Raw genomic sequence first — 16271 nt, forward strand, 5'->3', positions numbered from 1 at the left:
TAATCGGGAGCAGTGATCAGTGTCGTGTCACACGTAGCCCATCCCCCCTACAGTTAGAAGAACTCCCTAGGACACACTTAACTCCTTCAGTGCCCCCTACTGGTTAACCCCTTCACTCACTGCCAGTGTCATTTTTACAGTAATCAGTATATTTTTATAGCACTGATCACTGTATAAATGACAATGGTCCCAAAATGGCGTCAAAAGTGTCCGATGTCCCGGCCATAATGTTGCAGTTACAATAAAAATCGCAGATCGCGGCCATTACTAGTAAAAAAAAAAAGAAATTATTAATAAAAAAGCCATAAAACTATCCCCTATTTTGTAGACGCTATAACTTTTGTGCAAACCAATCAATAAACACTTATTTTTTTGCCAAAAATAAGTAGAAGAATACTTATCGGCCTAAACTGAGGAAAAAAAATGTTTTTTTATATATATTTTGGGGATATTTATTATAGCAAAAAGTACGAAATATTGCTTTTTTTTTCAAAATCTTTGCTCTATTTTTGTTTATAGTGCAAAAAATAAAAATCGCAGAGGTGATCAAATACCGCCAAAAGAAAGCTCTATTTGTGGGGGGAAAGGGACGTCAATTTTGTTAGGGTGCCACGTCGCACGACCGCACAATTGTCAGTTAAAGTGACGCAGTGCCGAATCGCAAAAAGTGGCCCGGTTATTGAGCAGCCAAATGGTCCGGGGCTGAAGTGGTTAAATACGGTAAATTCACATTAGTCCCTGTACTCAAGAAGCTTACAATTTAAGGTCCCTAACTCACATTCATACATACATACTTACATACACATAGTAGGGACAGTTTTAATAGTAGCCAAAGAACCTTCTGGCATGTCTTTGGAGAGTGAGATGATATTAATTCAAGCACAAATAGGACATACAAATTACATGTAGATAGTGTCTTGATCGGGATTTGTACCAAGGACCCCAGTGCTGCAAGGCAACTGTATAGAGATATGTTCCTTGTACAGAGATGGGTCATTTATGGGCATGATAAAGCGGAGGTCCACCCGTTTTTTTTTAAAAGCCAGCAGCTACAAATACTGCAGCTGCTGACTTTTTAAAAATTGACACTTACCTGTCGAGCGCGCCCGCGATGTCAGCAGACGAGGCTGAGGAATCACTCGGTCCTCGGCTGCTTCTGCCGCCATCCTCGATGAGGGAATCAGGAAGTTAAACCTTCGCGGCTTCACTGCCCGATTCCCTACTGCGCATGCGCGAGGATCGAAGCGCACCTTCACTGGTCCCCGCTCTCTCCTGGAAACAGTGGCCCGGATTCAGATACATTGGTGTATCTTTTGGCGGGCGTACGCCGCCGGAAAATAGGGCGCAAGTTCCGTATTCAGAAAGAACTTGCGCCCTAAGTTACGGCGGCGTAACGTCTGTGGTCCGGCGTAAGCCCGCCTAATTCAAATGGGGATGATGTGGGCGTGTTTTATTTAAATGAATGGTGACCCCGCGTATTTTATGTTTTTTACGAACGGCGCATGCTCGAAATTACCCCGCAAATCGTCATTGCTTTAGACGTGAACGTAACTTCCGTACAGCCCTATTCGCAAACGACTTACGCAAACTCCGTAAAATTTTCAAAACTCGAAGTGGGAACGACGTCCATACTTAACATAGGATACCCCTCATATAGCAGGGGTAACTTTACGCCGGAAAAAGCCGAACGTAAACGACGTAAAAAAAAGGCGCCGGGCGGACGTACGTTTCTGAATCAGCGTATCTACCTAATTTGCATATTCCTTGCGTAAATATACGGGAGCGCCACCTAGCGGCCAGCGTAAATATGCAGCCTAAGATACGACGGTGTAAGACACTTACGCCGGTCGGATCTTAGGGAAATCTATGCGTAACTGATTCTATGAATCAGTCGCATAGATACGACAACGCAACTCAGAGTTACGACGGCGTATCCGGAGATACACCGTCGTATCTCCTTTCTGAATCCGGGCCAGTGTTTCCCAGAAGACAGCGGGGGGGGGGGGGGGGGGCTGACGTGACGAGGCTGGACTCCCTCAGTGGTATCTGCACCCCCCTCCAAATGTTACACCGGAGGGGGGGAGGGATCCAAAAAGCGGAGGTTCACTTTTTGTGTGAACCTCCGCTTTAATAAAGCAGTGAAGGTAACGTTCACTGGCGGCGAATCAAGCACTGCACTTTAAAACACATTTAAAAAAATAGAAATTTAAGCCCCACACCACCACTAAAAGGTACAAATGCAACTTTATTCCAATAAAAGTCAGGGGACAATTCAAAGAGCATCTAAAGTATTTTATGGGTCCAAAAAATGCCCCCTTCATCAAGGCTAGAAAAAAATACATAGAGGAAATCGCTATATTAATATATCAGTACAATATGCCCTTTTTAGGGTCATAGTAACACCAAACAGCCAGTAGCCAATAGTATTGGATTAAATAAAATGAATGTCAAGAAACATCTAAAACATAATAACCTAAAGGATTCACCTGGTAAATGTCATATTCACTTCACATCCACATTCACTACTAGTTCCCCTAGTCGCAGAATGAAGGTATGCCATATTCAGCTGGCACACACTTGTCTCTTCAACACCTTACAAGGGAACTGTCATTGGAGGAGCATGGGATCTGCCATAACCGACTCATTGTTCCTTCACACAGTGATGAGTCACTGACCTAGACTAAGCAAGCAGCCAGTGAAGCATTGAGTCATCTGATTGTCATACTCTGTTTTTCCTACTAAGTGGGGTATAGAAAAAAGAACCTGCTCAATGGTGATGTACCATATACTCTAATTTGTGTAAAATATTGGGATTTGTAGGTTAAAGGGGTTGTAAAGGTAAAAAAATTTTTCCTAAATAGCTTCCTTTACCTTAGTACAGTCCTCCTTCACTTACTTCATCCTTCCATTTTGCTTTTAAATGTCCTTATTTCTTCTGAGAAATCCTCACTTCCTGTTCTTCTGTCTGTAACTCCACACAGTAATGCAAGGCTTTCTCCCTGGTGTGGAGTGTCGTGCTTGCCCCTCTCTTGGACTACAGGAGAGTCAGGACACTCACTAACACACAGCTTCTTTCTCTATCTGCAACGTAGAGAGCGTCCTGACTCTCCTGTAGTCCAAGGGAGGGGGCGAGCACGACACTCCACACCAGGGAGAAAGCCTCACATTACTGTGTGGAGTTACAGACAGAAGAACAGGAAGTGAGGATTTCCCAGAAGAAATAAGGACATTTAAAAGCAAAATGGAAGGATGAGGTAAGTGAAGGAGGACTGCACTAAGGTAAAGGAAGTTGTTTAAGGAAAAAAAATTCACCTTTAACTTTTTTATGAGAAGATGTATGCTAAATGGCTAAAAGTATGCAGACTTCACTCCAAATGAATGAGTTCTGGTGTTTCCAGTAAAGGGTACTGGTAATACTACATCATACAATGACATTGTCTAGGTGTATGTAATGTACAAAGTGCAGAGGTCAGGTGTATGTAATGTACAGAGGACCAGGGTCAGATCTGTGTAATGTACAGAGGACAAGGGTCAGGTGTATGTAACGTACAGAGGACAAGGGTCAGGTGTATGTAATGAACAGAGGACAAGGGTCAGGTGTATGTAATGAACAGAGGACAAGGGTCAGGTGTATGTAATGAACAGAGGACAAGGGTCAGGTGTATGTAATGAACAGAGGACAAGGGTCAGGTGTATGTAATGAACAGAGGACAAGGGTCAGGTGTATGTAATGAACAGAGGACAAGGGTCAGGTGTATGTAATGAACAGAGGACAAGGGTCAGGTGTATGTAATGAACAGAGGACAAGGGTCAGGTGTATGTAATGAACAGAGGACAAGGGTCAGGTGTATGTAACGTACAGAGGACAAGGGTCAGGTGTATGTAATGAACAGAGGACAAGGGTCAGGTGTATGTAATGAACAGAGGACAAGGGTCAGGTGTATGTAACGTACAGAGGACAAGGGTCAGATCTGTGTAATGTACAGAGGACAAGGGTCAGATCTGTGTAATGTACAGAGGGCAAGGGTCAGGTGTATGTAATGTACAGAGGACAAGGGTCAGGTGTATGTAATGTACAGAGGACAAGGGTCAGGTGTATGTAATGAACAGAGGACAAGGGTCAGGTGTATGTAATGAACAGAGGACAAGGGTCAGGTGTATGTAATGAACAGAGGACAAGGGTCAGGTGTATGTAATGAACAGAGGACAAGGGTCAGGTGTATGTAATGAACAGAGGACAAGGGTCAGGTGTATGTAATGAACAGAGGACAAGGGTCAGGTGTATGTAATGAACAGAGGACAAGGGTCAGGTGTATGTAATGAACAGAGGACAAGGGTCAGGTGTATGTAACGTACAGAGGACAAGGGTCAGGTGTATGTAATGAACAGAGGACAAGGGTCAGGTGTATGTAATGAACAGAGGACAAGGGTCAGGTGTATGTAATGAACAGAGGACAAGGGTCAGGTGTATGTAATGAACAGAGGACAAGGGTCAGGTGTATGTAACGTACAGAGGACAAGGGTCAGATCTGTGTAATGTACAGAGGACAAGGGTCAGATCTGTGTAATGTACAGAGGGCAAGGGTCAGGTGTATGTAATGTACAGAGGACAAGGGTCAGGTGTATGTAATGTACAGAGGACAAGGGTCAGGTGTATGTAATGAACAGAGGACAAGGGTCAGGTGTATGTAATGAACAGAGGACAAGGGTCAGGTGTATGTAACGTACAGAGGACAAGGGTCAGATCTGTGTAATGTACAGAGGACAAGGGTCAGATCTGTGTAATGTACAGAGGGCAAGGGTCAGGTGTATGTAATGTACAGAGGACAAGGGTCAGGTGTATGTAATGTACAGAGGACAAGGGTCAGGTGTATGTAATGAACAGAGGACAAGGGTCAGGTGTATGTAATGAACAGAGGACAAGGGTCAGGTGTATGTAATGAACAGAGAGCAGAGGTCAGGTGTGTGTATTGTACAAAGTGCAGGGGTCCAGGTGTGTGTAGTGAACACACCACACACACTCACAGTGTACAATAGTAATAGTATAATACTATATACAGTATACTTATAGCTATACTAGTTACACAGAACTGGTCCTCAGAAGACCTTGGGCAAGCTCAGCAGGTAGTGGCTGGGGTTGGGAGCAGGAGCAGGAGCAAGTGCAGGAGCAGGAGCAGGAGCAGGAGCAGGAGCAGGAAGAAATCTGCTAGGTTACAAACACTGAGCAGGCACCTTGCAGTTTAAAATGGAGATCTTCCTATGAGCATGTAAAATCCCTGGTTGTCTTGTAATAATCAATGTGATTTCAGAGATCGTATTGCTCTGTACAAGGCTGGCCATACACTATGCAATCTGAGTGTACAATCTCCTATAGGTCTACCATTAACTATGTAGTACAACAAGGGTCCGCCTGGTTTTATACCATTTAAATAGATTTTCTAGGTTTATCCTCATATTACATAGTTTGGTAACTCCAGAGCAGATTGTACAAACAGATTGTATAGTGTATGACCAGCTATATACAGGCGTAGAGAAATCTGGTGTATCGTTAATAAAAAAGAGGAATGATGCAGAAGAACGAGAAGAGCCTGCCATACCCCATCATCTCCCCCTAAATGCCGATAGACACAAGTAACAAGCAGATAATCCTTGCTCAATGACATTTAATCTCCGCCGGGGTGACATCTCCGTCTTTTATTTATGGCCGCCATCGATGGCTCTAATAAGCTTCTGACATTTATAGAGGAAATTCAGCAAATGGGTTTTATTGAAGATTTCAGAGCATTCCAAGGAGGGAATTCAGGCAGTACGAGGCAGTGGTGATACAATTAGGGGTATTATCTGCCGCGTATCTGGATGCCTGACCGCAGAACGTGAAAAATAATAGGGATGAGGCTGTGACAGCTCGGAGCGGCTTATTATCTTTGGCCGTTCTGCTCAAAGAATTATTCTAGTCATATTTTATAGAGTTGCTCTTCGGGAAGACGCTAATTTTCAAATACCGCAAATTTGGCGCATAAAATGCGCTAAAAGCGACACAGCGTGCATGATCATGTGCACATAGAAGTAATTCTGCACATATAATTGCACCTGCAGCTTTTTAGCCTCCTCCCATCTACCAGCTGTATGTTTGTATACCCCTACTGGACACTTTATCCGCTTAAGCCCCGGACCAATATGCTGCTAAATGACCCAAGGGGTTTTTACAATTCGGGACTGCGTCGCTTTAACAGACAATTGCGCGGTCGTGCGACGTGGCTCCCAAACAAAATTGGCGTCCTTTTTTCCCCACAAATAGAGCTTTCTTTTGGTGGTATTTGATCACCTCTGCGGTTTTTATTTTTTGCGCTATAAACAAAAATAGAGCGACAATTTTGAAAAAAAATCTATATTTTTTACTTTTTGCTATAATAAATATCCCCCAAAAACATATATAAAAAAAAAAATTTCCTCAGTTTAGGCCGATACGTATTCTTCTACCTATTTTTGGTAAAAAAAATCGCAATAGGCGTTTATAGATTGGTTTGCGCAAAATTTATAGCGTTTACAAAATAGGGGGTAGTTTTATTGCATTTTTATTAATTATTATTTTTTTACTACTAATGGCGGCGATCAGCGATTTTTTTCGTGACTGCGACATTATGGCGGACACTTCGGACAATTTTGACACATTTTTGGGACCATTGTCATTTTCACAGCAAAAAATGCATTTAAATTGCATTCTTTATTGTGAAAATGACAGTTGCAGTTTGGGAGTTAACCACAGGGGGCGCTGTAGGAGTTAGGGTTCACCTTGTGTGTGTTTACAACTGTAGGGGGGTGTGGCTGTAGGACTGACGTCATTGATCGAGTCTCCCTATAAAAGGGATCACTCGATCGATACGCCGCCACAGTGAAGCACGGGGAAGCCGTGTTTACATACGGCTCTCCCCGTTCTTCAGCTCCGGGGAGCGATCACGACGGAGCGGCTATAAACAAATAGCCGCGCCGTCGTCCCGGATCGCTCCCAGAGGGAATCCGACCGCCGCAAGTACCGGGGGGGGGGTCCCGATCGGACCCCGACCCACGTCTAGGCAGGCACGTACAGGTACGTTGATGTGCCTGTCCGTGCCATTCTGCCGACGTAAATGTACATGAGGCGGTCGGGAAGTGGTTATTAGGTACACCTGTTCAATTGCTTGGTAACACAAATTGCTAATCAGCCAATCACATGGCAGCAACTCAATGCATTTAGGCATCTAGAATGGGGAAAAAAGGGGGTTTAACCACTTAAGGACCACCTAACGCCCATATACGTTGGCAGAATGGCACGGGTGGGCACAGGCACGTACAGGTACGTTGCCCTTTTAAGTGCCCAGCCGCCGGTCGCGAGCGTGCCGCCCGCGCGACCCGGTCTGAAGCTCTGTGCCCGCGGGACCCGCGGACCCGATCGCCGCCGGTGTCCCGCGATCGGGTCACAGGAGCTGAAGAACAGGGAGGGGTGAGTGTAAACACACCTTCCCCGTTCTTCTCTGTGGCTTGTCACTGATCATCTGTTCCCTGTTATAGGGAACGACAATCAGTGACGTCACACGTCCAGCCACGCCCCCCTACAGTAAGAATCACTCCCTTAAGTCTCCTACACACCATAGGTTAAATAACCGATCGTGTCAGGACGCGGTGACGTAAAACACAACGGCGTGCTGAAAAAATTATGTTCAATGCTTCCAAGCATGCGTCAACTTGATTCTGAGCATGCGTGGATTTTTAACCGATGGTTGTGCCTACTAACGATCGGTTTTGACCTATCGGTTAGGAATACATAGGTTCATTTTAAAGCAAGTTGTCTTTTTTTTAACCTATGGTTAAATAACCTATGGGGCCCACACACGATCGGTTTTGACCGATGAAAACGGTCCTTCAGACCGTTGTCCTCTGGTTAACCTATCGTGTGTACGAGGCTTGAGGGTACAATTAACCCCTACAGCGCCCCCTAGTGGTTAACACCTTCACTGCCATTGTCATTTTCACAGTATCACAATCGCAAAAAGGGGCCAGGTCCTTTACCTGCCTAATGGTCCGGGTCTTAAGTGGTTAAGTGACTTTGGACGTAGCATGGTTGTTGGTGCCAGACAGGCTGGTCTGAGTATTTCAAAAACTGCTGGTCTACTGGGATTTCACACACAACCATCTCTTTACAGAGAATAGTCCGAAAAAGAGAAAATATCCAGTGAGTGGCAGTTGTGTGGGCGAAAATGCCTTGTTGATGTCAGAGGTCAGAGGAGAATAGGCAGACTGGTTCCAGATAATAGAAAGGCAACAGCAACTCAAATAACCACTCGTTATAACCAAGGTAGGCAGAATATCATGTCTGAACGCACAACACATCCAACTTTGAAGCAGATGGGCTACAGTAGCCACTCCTGTCAGCTAAGAACAGGAAACTGAAGCTACAATTCACACAGACTCACCAAAATTGTACAATGGAAGATTGGAAAAATGTTGCCTGGTCTGATGAGTCTCCATTTCAGCTGCGACATTCAGATGGCAGGGTCAGAATTTGGCGTAAATTCTCCCCACCGTCATGTCCCCTCAGAGCGTCTTCCTTGTATCGCAGCTCCGGCGCTGTGACTGGCCAGAGCGGCGATGACGTCACTCCCGCGCATGTACGCGGGACCGGCACGATCCCCGCGCATGAGCGGGTTTCCGGCATTATCCCATTCAGAAAACCAGCACGCTCAGTGCGCCTCCGCCGTTTTGTATGGCGCGCAGGCACCGTAGACATCGGTGCAGTGTTTTCTGTAAATATCTCCTTAACCGTGTAGGTAAAGGAGATATTTCTTGCACCTACAGGTAAGCCGTAATCTAGGCTTACCTGTAGGTGCAAGTTGTCTGGTTGGGTTTACAACCACTTTAATAAGGGGGTGTATTGCTCAGCCCTGAAGGGTCCACTGGAAATAGACTGGTCCCACTTACCTGCTCAGAGGCTGCCAGCCCAGATACCTGTCCCAGTGCCAACGACAAAATTCAGGCTTGGTCCAGGTTTTTCTTTTTGAAGATTTAGGGGTAGATTCACATAGAAGATACGACGGCGTATCTCCAGATACGCCGTCGTATCTCTGAGTGTGCGGGGTCTTATCTATGCGCCTGATTCATAGAATCAGTTACGCATAGATTTTCCTAAGATCGTAAGTGTTTTACACCTTCGTATCTTAGGCTGCATATTTACGCTGCCCGCTAGGTGGCGCTTCAGTATATTTACGCGAGGAATATGCAAATTAGCTAGATACGCCGATTCAGAAACTTACGTCTGGCCTGGGCCTTTTTTTTACGTCGTTTACGTTAGGCTTTTTTCAGCGTATAGTTACCCCTGCTATATGAGGCGTATCCTAGGTTAAGTATGGGCGTCGTTCCCGCGTTGAGTTTTGAAAATTTTACGTCGTTTGCGTAAGTCGTTCGGGACTGGACGTAATTTACGTTCACGTCGAAAGCAATGACGATTTCCGGCGGAATTTCGAGCATGCGCACTGGGATTTTTTCACAGTTAATATACATAAAACACGCCCACATCATCCACATTTGAATCAGACGGGCTTAAGCCGACACACATACGTTACGCCGCTGTAACTAAGGGCGCAAGTTGTTTAGTTGTTTCTGAATACAGAACTTGCGTCCTAAATTACAGCGGCGTAAATTACAGCGGCGTAAACTGCGTTCCTGCTGTGAAAAAAGTGCAGGAACTCCATTCCCACGCGTTCCTGCAGGACTTGAGCCCTGGTTAATCAGGGCTGGCCCTACCATGGGACCCGACGGTACCATTGTACCAGGCAGCACTTTCAGGGGGGCAGCAAATTTCCTGCCTGCACGCCATCCCATTCTGCCAGCTCCACTCTCCACTCCACTGTGGGGCTAATTGCCGCCCGACCGCTCCTTCCGTTCCGCTCTCCGCTCCACTGTGGGGTTAATTGCATGAATAGAGCCATGACAGGTCCTTTTTATACTCCTATACATGTATAGAGCCATGATAGGTCCACTTTAGTTATCATGATATAAAATAATGGATGTGGGGGGCATTTTGGTGGGCGTAATTTTTTTTTGGGAGGGGCAGCATTTCATTCTTGGTACCAGGCAGCACAATGTCTTGGGCCGGCACTGTGGTTAATATACATAAAACACGCCCACAGCTTCAACATTTGAATTAGGCGGGCTTACGCTGGCCCTAATAGGCTACGCCGCCGTAACTTCGGCGGCAAAATCTTTGAAAATACCAAACTCGCCTCTCAAAGTTACGGCGGCGTTGCGTATAGGAGATACGCTACGCCCGCCTAACGGTACGTGAATCTACCCCTTAGAAGGGAAATAGAAGGAAAAGGTAAGTGAACCAACAATGCACTAGCTTAAAGGAACCTATTAAGAAAATAAAAAACAAACCTTTACAACCCCTTTGATGTGTATTAGGGTCATTCATGTCTCATGCAGATATGATAGCACCCTGGTACAGAATAGTGTTGAGCAGAATATGCCATATTCGATTTCGCGATATATCTCGAATATATATTCGAATATTCGAGATATATTCGCTAAATTCGAATATTCGTGATATTTTATCGAAATTAATTGAATGCGATTTTTCGCTATTGCGAATGCGAAAATAATTGCGATTTTTTTAATAACTGCGGTAGGAGCGCTCTGATTGGCTTAGAATATTCGTGATATTTTATCGAAATATCGCAACATGCGAATGCGATATTTATTGCGGAATTTCGAGATATGCTGGAGGAGCGCTCTGATTGGCTTAGAATATTCGTGATATTTTATCGAAATATCGCAACATGCGAATGCGATATTTATTGCGCAATTTCGAGATATGCTGGAGGAGCGCTCTGATTGGCTCAGAATATTCGTGATATTTTATCGAAATGAAATCGAATATGTATGATATTTTAACCAAAATACATATTGCGATTGCGATTTTTCGATCGCGCATGCGCAATTGCGCGAACAACACGCGACCATTTCCTGGAGCCTTGCCAGTTTCCAACTTATGATCGCAGCGCAATCACACAGCAACATGGTTGGAAGCAATTTCACTAAGTCTGAGGAAAAGTTGCTGATTTGTGTAAGTATTTTGACCACTGTTATTTCATCATCTTCAACTGCATTTAAGTCTAGTTTAAAAGTTAGTATATATGATCAGATATTAGTATTTAACCAAAAATGTGTCTCCTGCTTTTACAAAACTACAAGTCCCAGCCCAGCCCAGCATTTTAGTCTAGTTTAAAAGTTAGTATATATGATCATATATTAGTATTTCACAAAAAATGTGTCTCCTGCTTTTACAAAACTACAAGTCCCAGCATGCCTGGACAGCTGCAGACACCCTGGTTGGCAAATGTGTATTTAGGCACTTTTCCTTGTTATTTAGCATAATGAATTTTAAAATTTTTTGGACATAGGACGTATGCGAACGTCCTGACTTCAGTGTCCTCAAGGCCCAAGGACGTTCGAATACATATTGCCCTTTAGATGTTGCAGAACTACAACTTCCAGCATGCCTGGGAATGCTGGCACTTCTAGTATTGTAAGTTCTGCAGGCCCCCATTTTTCAGGCCTTTATGCACGGGTCTCTAAACTGTGGCACCCTAGATGCAGCAAAAGTAAAATTCTTAGCATGCACTGACAGACCGTGGCTGATGGGAGTAGTAGTTTTGCAACAGCTGGAGGTGGACTGGTCTTGAAACCCAGAGTTAAGTAACAAACACGTAGTGTTTTGCAACCATTCTGCCTCCAGCTGTTTTTTTCCTGTTGAAAAGCCTGTGGCGTGCAAAACACAACCCAAAAACTCCACCCGGATGCAGTGAAAAATGTGCACACACCTAAAGAGTGACATCACAAAAAACTGCGACGGGTACATACGTCAGTGGTCCTCCGAAAAAGGTCCCGTCTCTGACCCCCCGGGGCGTTAGGCTCCTGACAGGGAAAAGAGTTAGCAACGCATATCTCCCCTATACGTGTATCCTGTGTTGTTAATAATATATTCATAATTATGCAAATGATAATGGCTGCTATATTTATGCAAAAAAGGTGGCGACCGAAATGGCAGGATATAAAATCTTTCATGTTACCCCTGTCATTGATTAATAAGGCGAGAATGCTTCCAATTGTTGAATAGCATACATTTACGTCATATATCCATAAGGCTGTCAACAGAAGTATTACAATATACTTTGTTCTTCATCTTGCAGAAGTTCCTGGAAACAGGATACGATGAGCTGCGGAGGCAGCCAGAGAAAAGGGCTGTGGTCAGCGCCCTAATCGCTGACTTTGGCGGCCAACATGACCACAAGGCCATTGTTAAGAAGTGGTCTGACATGAAGAGGCGCCAAATGGTTCATGTCAGACGTCTTCGGGCTAAATATCATCCAGGTAAGTTATTGTTGACAGTTATGTTTTTTTTTAAAAAAGTGTATTTTGTGCGTGAACTCGAAAGAGAGAGGAGCCGGCCTGCAGGAGTTGGGAGGCCTCCCCCAGAGGCAATCTGCCACCTTTCTCCATGCCCCGGTTGGCAATGGCGGGTGTGAGGGGGTCCTCCCAACCCAACCTCGCATAGCACACCCACCAGGGGCGGGGCTGAGACCACCAAACTCAATTCACAGGTAGCCGAGAGCGGGATCCGAACCCCTAGCTGCAGAGGTGAATCAGTTGTCAGTGCAGTGGCAATCGCGTGGAGCCACCGCAGCTCCTTTGGTGACAGTTATGTAAGGTCATATGTAATTCATGTAAGGTCAGATGTTGTTAACCAAGATGCCATGTTGTGCTAACATATATCACCACCGGCCAAGGTATTCATAGTACTGTTGAAAAAAGACATGGGGCAGCAGACAGGAACACAGAAGTTATGTGGGAACATAATTTTCCCATTGCTTTGCATGGGACTTTAAAGAAAAACCCCGACCATGGCAAGTGGGGGTGGGTAAGGTTTAAACCACCTATCCTATGTTTGTGGCTGACATATAAGTAACCTGTGTGCCAAGTTTCATATAAATATCTTTAGCCGTTTGTACGTGATGCTGGAACATACATACATACATACATACATACATACATACATACATACATTTATGCACACACACACGTTGAGTTTTATATATATAGATTACCACTAAATTCCTGTGTTAGGAGTGGGGTTGTTATAGTAATCCCGTGTGCTCCATCAGGCCCTTTTTTTAACATGAGATGGTCTGAACAAAACAAAGGAGACAAAAACAGCTCATTTTAACATGGTTGCATCCCAGCTCACGCTCAGTCCCCTGTAGTGCCCACAAGACCCTTTAATATAACATTGTCCCATTGGTTAACTGTCTATATAAATCAATTTGTATTCATATACAATACAGCAGAGTACACAGAATTTGCATACGTCATTAGAAAACATTTTTATAATATATGAACATTGTGTTATTATAGGAGCTCCAATGCCAGTTATCCGCGCCAAGCGCAGAAGGCGCCAGGCCGATGAGGAGGAGGAGGAGAATGCGGCAGAGGAGGATGCGGCAGAGGAGGAGATGGATGAAGAGGAGCAGCCAGGGCCCTCCCACTCCCCAACCCCAGCTCCTGCTGAGGAGCAAGCTGAGGAGATTCCCCCCCCCACCACCCCAACTTCTCAAGCGGAAGAGCAGGAGGAAGAGAGCGGTCCTGTGAGCCTCGCTCAGGAAGGTAAATATGTGCACAATGATTAATAACATTTCAACAACAAAATGTAGATATAAAAATGGACAACATATAAAGCGCACCTGTCAGATTGTAGAACCATAATATGGTATTGATGCTAGAAGTATACAGGTAGTGCATAATTATTAGGCAAGTTGTATTTTTTGAGGATTCATTTTATTATTGAACAACAACCATGTTCTCAATGAACCCCAAAAACTCATTAATATCAAAGCTGAATTTTTTTGGAAGTAGTTTTTAGTTTGTTTTTAGTGTTAGTTATTTTCGGGGGATATCTGTGTGTGCAGGTGACTACTATTACTGTGCAGAATTATTAGGCAACTTAACCAAAAAATAAATAGATACCCTTTTCAATGATTTATTTTTAACAGTGAAACCAATATAACATCTCAACATTCACAAATACACATTTCTGACATTTAAAAACAAAACAAAAACAAATCAGTGACCAATATAGCCACCTTTATTTGCAAGGACACTCAAAAGCCTGACATCCATGGATTCTGTCAGTGTTTTGATCTGTTCACCATCAACATTGCGTGCAGCAGCAACCACAGCCTCCCAGACACTGTTCAGAGAGGTGTACTGTTTTCCCTCCTTGTAAATCCCACATTTGATGATGGACCACAGGTTCTCAATGGGGTTCAGATCAGGTGAACAAGGAGGCCATGTCATTACTTTTTTTTATTTAATACCCTTTCTTGCCAGCCACGCTGTGGAGTACTTTGACACGTGTGATGGAGCATTGTCCTGCATGAAAATCATGTTTTTCTTGAAGGATGGTGACTTCTTCCTGTACCACTGCTTAAAGAAGGTCTCTTCCATAATCTGGCAGTAGGACTGGGAGTTGAGCTTGACTCCATCCTCAATCCGAAAAGGCCCCACAAGCTCATCTTTGATGATACCAGCCCAAACCAGTACTCCACCACCACCTTGCTGGCGTCTGAGTCGGACTGGAGCTCCCTGCCCTTTACCAATCCAGCCACGGGCTCTTCCATCTGGCCCATCAAGACTCACTCTCATTTCAGTAGTCCATAAAACCTTAGAAAAATCTTTCTTGAGATATTTATTGGCACAGTCTTGACGTCGCAGCTTGTGTGTCTTGTTCAGTGGTCGTCGTCTTTCAGCCTTTCTTACCTTGGCCATGTCTCTGGGTATTGCACACCTTGTGCTTTTGGGCACCCCAGTGATGTTGCAGCTCTGAAATATGGCCAATCTGGTGGCAAGTGGCATCTTGGCAGCTGCACGCTTAACCTTTCTCAGTTCATGGGCAGTTAAGTTTGCGCCTTTGTTTTTCCACACGTTTCTTTTGTTTGATGATCACGCTTCAGAAGCTTTGCAATTTTAAGAGTGCTGCATCCCTCTGCTAGATATCTCTCTATTTTGGACTTTTCAGAGTCTGTCAAGTCCTTCTTTTGGCCCATTTTGCCAAAGGAAAGGAAATTGACTAATAATTATGCACACCTGATATAGAGTGTTGATGTCATTAGACCACACACCTTCTCATTACAGAGATGTACATTACCTAATATGCCTAATCGGTAGTAGGCTTTCGAGCCTATACAGCTTGGAGTAAGACAACATGCATAAAGAGGATGATGTGGTCCAAATACTCATTTGCCTAATAATTCTGCACTCCCGGGATGTGTTAGACACATAACAAGTGTATACACATGATAATGATTGATTAATAAGCAAAAAAAATATTTTATTTATTTGGTAACGTTCTTTGAAATCCAAATGTTTTTTTATTATATCCTAACAGTAGCAAGAAAGATGATGCAGCAGCACGCGCTGCTAAAGAAGACACATCTGAGGATTAAGGGAAATCATCAACAAATTCGCTACCTGGTCCAGCAAAATACGCAGCTAGACCAGCAGCAATTAGAATATCTTGCTGAGCTGGAAAGGCTTCAGAAGCTCATGCTCAGCTATGTCTGAATTAATTTTTTGAATAAAAAATGTTATTTTTTGGAAATGTTTCATTTCTTTTTGAGATCGATTTTTAGGTTTTTCAACACATCTAACTTCACATCGAACAAATCAACATCAACACATCTAACTTCATAATAAGCAAAAACATTTTATACTATCATTTTATTTAACACAAACCTAGGACAAACTAAAGCACACGGACACAGACACGACGAACACAAAATAAACTGTTGAAAAATGAACATAACAAAAGCAACAATATATATATATATATATACAAAGAGAGAGAGAGGGAGAGCAAGAAAGAGAGAGAATGCAGATGAGCTCTTGCAGTCAGCCCAATGGTTGCAGTATAAATGCCGCAAAACAGGGTTTAACATAAGGTTCATTGTTAAAGTTACACTTGCTGTTTAGATCCGGTCTGGTAGTCCGGTCTGGTAGCTTGTAGCGGAGGCTGTTGGTGGATCCGCTGTGCCAGAAAGGTCATGAAGCTTTACTCAGCATGGAGGCAGCAGCAGGAGTATTAAAATATAATATAACTAGACAATGCATTTCCTGAGGAAAATGCGAGTGGGAATGCTGAATAGCTTAATTGGTGAGCCCCTTGCCAAAGACATTCACCATAA

General features: G+C 44.0%; 1 long non-coding RNA gene across 1 annotated transcript; it reads left to right on the forward strand.

Annotated features, from left to right (window-relative positions):
* The first annotated feature begins 13652 nt into the window (after nt 1–13652).
* LOC120916097 lies at nt 13653–15688 on the forward strand. The gene is made up of 2 exons (XR_005743960.1): nt 13653–13695; nt 15476–15688. It is a non-coding gene; the product is annotated as an uncharacterized LOC120916097 (long non-coding RNA).
* Nucleotides 15689–16271: the final 583 nt, after the last annotated feature.

Source organism: Rana temporaria, chromosome 10, assembly GCF_905171775.1.
Source record: "Rana temporaria chromosome 10, aRanTem1.1, whole genome shotgun sequence".
Classification (NCBI taxonomy): domain Eukaryota; kingdom Metazoa; phylum Chordata; class Amphibia; order Anura; family Ranidae; genus Rana; species Rana temporaria.